This window comes from Callithrix jacchus, chromosome 13, assembly GCF_049354715.1.
Source record: "Callithrix jacchus isolate 240 chromosome 13, calJac240_pri, whole genome shotgun sequence".
Classification (NCBI taxonomy): domain Eukaryota; kingdom Metazoa; phylum Chordata; class Mammalia; order Primates; family Cebidae; genus Callithrix; species Callithrix jacchus.
Genome location: NC_133514.1, coordinates 83,931,407 through 83,936,747, shown reverse-complemented (window position 1 = coordinate 83,936,747; position 5,341 = coordinate 83,931,407).

Here is a 5,341-nt window from a genome sequence, read left to right as displayed (position 1 = left end):
GCAACCTACAGAATGGGAGAACATTTTTGCAATCTATCTGTTTGATGAAGGGCTAATATCCAGAATCCAGAAGGAACTTAAACAAATTTACAAGAAAAAAGCAAAAAAAAAAAAATCAAAAAGTGGGCAAAAAAAGACATTTCTCAAAACAAGACATTCATGTGGCCAAGAAACAATAAAGAAAAGCTCATCATCATTGGTCATTAGAGAAATCCAAATCAGAACCACAGTGAGATACTATTTCACGCCAGTTAGAATGGCGACCATTAAAAAGTCAGGAAACAATAGATGCTGGAGAGGATGAAGAAAAAGGAATGCTTTTACACTGCTGGTGGGAGTGGATATTAGTTTAACCATATGGAAGACAGTGTGGCAATTCCTCAATGATCTAGAACTAGAAATACCATTTGATCCAGCAATCCCATTACTGGGTATATACTCCCAAAATTATAAATCATTCTACTACAAAGACACATGCACGTGTATGTTTATTGCAGCACTATTTACAATAGCAAAGACTTTGTACCAATCCAAATGCTCATCAATGATTGACTGGATAAAGAAAATGTGGCAAATATACACCACGGAATATTATGCAGCCATAAAAAAGGATAAGTTCATGTCCTTTGCGGGGACATGGATGAAGCTGGAAACCATCATTCTCAGCAGACTAGAATAGGAACATAAAACCAAACACTGCATGTTCTCACTCATACGTGGGAGCTGAACAATGAGAACACTGGGACACAGGGAAGGGAACATCACACACCAAGGCCTGTTGGCAGGTGATGGCTAGGGGAGGGATAGCATTAGGAGAAATACCTAATGTAGATGATGGGTTGATAGGTGCAGCAAACCCCATGGTACCCCAAAATTAGGGTAAAAATCCATAATTTCACTTATCCATGTAACAAACCTACATGTTCTGCACATGTAACAAACCTACATGTTTTGCACATGTATCCCAGATTTGTATTATTAAAGTATAATAAAAAGAAAGAAAAAAACATATAAAGAGAAATAGATGAAGACAGAGACCTAAAGAGAGACAGAGATAGAAAGGGAAAGCCTTGATATAAAGTAATTTAGTTTGGTTCTAAATCATGACTAAGAGAGGAAAAGAAAAATGAGGATTGATGATAAAGGTCCTAAATTTGGAATGAGATTCATATGTGGGAAGTGAAAAGACTGGCTTCTCTGAATAAAAGGGTCTTTAATAAGTTGGAATGCTAGAATAGGGCCAGATTGAGGAAAGTCACGTCAATCTGAATAGTTTGGAATTTATCTTCCAGGTAATAGGAAAGTACGTGAATTGTACATGAAGTGACATTGTGGGAGTGTCATTTACTGTCAGCCTAGTTTAATGCACTGCTTTTTTCTCAAATCAGAAAAATTATTCTCATTGTTATTCTTTAAAATAATTTAAGAAGAGTCAATGCTGATGAAACAAACTTCTTTGGCAATCATTTTATCCTTAGAGGAGAGCTTTTTACTCAATACATGCCACAGTTTTGGAAAAATGGCTCCATTGGTGGTAAGACACTTACACTTCATTAATTTTGTTGCAACATTTTAGCAAAGTTGAACACTTTAAAGCATTAGAGTATATTTTGATATAGCACAGGAAACAGTGTGCCCTTAACTTTGAATAGTATAATCCATAGCAGACAACACATCCCAAGTCATAATCATTTACAGAAAAAGCAGATTCAAACACATTTGAAATTTCAACTAAATATCCCACTGAAGCTCAGATCACCAGTTGTCATTAGAAAGCAACAAGTCAAGCTTGGACCTCAGATGCTTTTATGGTAGTAAAAATAACAGAACTGAAATAAAATTATATCTCCACATATTCAACATCTAAATGAAAAATTAAGGTAAAAATCCATAATTCCATTTATCCAATGTGTGGATGATGCCCTTTTTAACAACCCAAATTCAAAAAGTATAAATAAAAGAACACAGACCTTTCTGTGAAATAAAATGAAAGTACATTGGATTAAGTTAATAGGAGACAAAGTAAAAAAATACATGGTTATTGCTGAATGAAATAACAGCAATAAAAAATCATCTCCAATGAACTCTTTGGAATGAATTTCTTCCAGTTTTCTAGAATATTATGGCTCACTGCCTGTATAAACACATTCAAGAATTCATTCAAAATTCATTCAAAAACTTTAATAATTCTTTTATTTAAACATTTATAAAACATTCATTACATGTCAAGCATTGTATAAAGTATGGGGATACAAGGATATAATAGCATTTATCTGAACTTTGACAAGTGTGAAAACTCTGAATAATTAAACCCTATGGGAAGAAGTGTCTAGATTTTGAAATTAATGAAACGAAGTATGAATATACTGGATACATGAATAATAGTGACACTTTCGCCATTAATCTGGATAAATAAGCATTTGCAATTGTATTTTCCGCTTATCTTCTACTTACTAATCTAGCTTGAGAAGGAAGTAGCTGACGATGACATCTTTAGGTTTCCTGCCCAAGCCTCCCATTTTTGTAAATTACCCATTTCAACCCATAAAATAGGCTCCTGTAGCCTTTCTGTAAATACTACTCTACCCTTTCTCGACCACTGTGATTGGAGTGACAAAGGACACTTGATGTAGGAAAAGCAACTCCATTACATAGGCTTAGCCAATCAGATTTTCTCTTCCGGAAATTTTTATTGGGTTCAAAAATGCCTCAGTAGCTATAGACAATAAACTTACAAGAATATGTAGTGTTGGGGATAGAGTGCTTGTGTTTGGGTAATGCTGAAATGTAAGAGCAAGTAGTCTGAAGAAACAGAGAACACTGACATGAAAGAGATTGGGGAGGCATGTTTCTAGAAGTCATATTTCTGCTAGTCAAAATGGAAAATGGTCCATGGTCACTAAGTCATTGGTTAGCTGAGGCATGTAATGAGACAGTGAAATCTGCAGTCAGTAGGAAAAACAAACAACAGCAACAAAAAAATCCCTGGCAATTGGACATTGTCATAGTGTAGTTATTATCCATGATCATTAAATGGACTAAAGTGGATGATGGAAGTATGCTCTCTGGGTTTTTTCAGTGAATCAAGAATTTCCAACAGTATCTCTTTAGGACTGAATCTCTTCATTCACAATGTCATTTCTTCTAGGTGACACAGTTGCCTTTGGCAAGCAGAATGACAGAGGTCAAGCATATGGTGTGTGTCAAACAGGTTTTGAAGGATGCAGGAGGAACAAAAACAGATTCAAAAGTCAGTATTACCTCTAGATTTGGAATACTTGTAGAGGAAAAAATGGATATTGCCTTTCTATAGAATAAATTTGCTCTTAAGCAACTTTAATATTCAAAATCCAGGTGTATTGGATTTCTTTTATATGGAGACATGTTGCAGCATCTGCCCAAGGGCCAAGTAATTTCATCTCGAGCAATTTATTTTCCACCTAAGAATGAATGAAGACATGGTGGTAAAAGTATGCTGGGTAATATGATGATAGACTGGGCATTGATTTCAGTTCTTTCTGTGCCTGTATGCAAGAGGTGGTTGTTCATGAGCTTGCCAAAGGGCATAGGCACTCCACTTCTAAACATCTGTGGGTGATCCATTCCCCTCAAATGACAGTACCTGTCTTCCTGTTAGCTGGCTGGAGAGCTAGTGCACCAGACTCTCACAGCTGTGGGGGCACAGCTGACTATCCATCTTCAAAATGCACCACATGTCAGTTGTTTGAAATAGCTTGGAAAAGTCACTTCTTACAAAGAAAACTTTATCTGAAAGCTGATCTTCTCTTAAGGACTATGTTTGACTTTCCCCTCCACTTCTGCTCATAAAGAGGACAGCCCAGGTTGGAAGTACCTTTTATCAGATAATGACCTTGCCTCTGGGACTCTTTACATCAGATTTCAACAGCATGACAGAGTCACCTGTGCTGCATGCTTTGAGGAACATCCACCACCGTGAATAAAGTTCATCCTCATTTTCCAAACATGGTGGCAGCTAGACATTTTTGAACTTATAATTAGGTCCCACAAAAATTTCCTCTACTTTTGCTCACAGGAAGCATATGAATTTATAGAAATTCATATTTTGATATGAATGGATTCTAGGTATTCATTCATTTATATTTGCTTGTTTGTTTATTTTTGAGATGGAGTTTTGCTCTTGTTACCCAGGCTAGAGTGCAATGGCCTGATCTCAGCTCACTGCATCTTCCACCTCTCCAGTTTAAGTGATTCTTCTGCCTCAGCCTCCCAAGCAGCTTGGATTATAGGCATGCACCATTATGCCCAGCTAATTTTTTGTATTTCCAGTAGAGACGGGGTTTCTCCATGTTGGTCAGGCTAGTCTCAAACTCCTGACCTCAGGTGATACACCCACCTTGGCCTCCCAAAGTGCTGGGATTACAGGCATAAGCCACCATGCCCAGCCCTCGTTCATTTAACTTTTTTGTTGCCATTTCAAATTCTATGTTATATTTTGAGGAGAAGCTTATATATTTATATGTTTTAAATATTAATGTACATAGAACCTAATCATTAAGCAAAATGTGTCCTAAGGCATACAAACAAGTAATAGGAGAGACGTATATGCTTTTATATGTATATATTACACACACATACATGCATTTATATATGTATATATACACACATATGTAAAAACACACATGCAGTCATAGTATGTGTACGCAGGCATATAAAGGTACCCTGTAACCTGTACAAAAATACTATTTTATTAAGTAACATGACATTTAATGCCCTAATTATATGATTCATGTGGAGGTTTTACATTTCCATATCAACTTCTCTCTACCCCCTTTTTAAGCACAAATTAATCAAAACAAAGGGGGCAAATAACAAGGATTCAATGTAATTGTTAATACCTTTAATTATGGCTGGGTTCATAACATTGACAAATGCATTGATTGACATTTCCCTAAGTTAACTGGTTCTTTGATAAAATTGATGAATTTTTCCCAATAACAGATAGTTACTTCTCCACCCAACAAATGGGTCTTGTTACAGTCAAGAGGGGTTTTTTATTTTTCTAGTGAATATGATTTCTCAGTTTATATTTCAGATTATTTACAAATGGGTCTTAATGGCTAGTACACATTTATTAATATAATAAGAAAAGTAATAAGGTTTATAATAAGCATTTTTTATTTTCATACAGATTTTTTGTAAAATTAAGGGTCCCATTATGTGTAAATTATTTTGCATATTTTGTGTTTGTTTGTGACAGAGTTCTGCTCTTGTTGTCCAGGCTGGAGTACAATGGTGTGACCTTGGCACACTGTAACTCCGCCTCCTGGGCTCAAGTGATTCTCCTGTCAGCCTCCCAAGT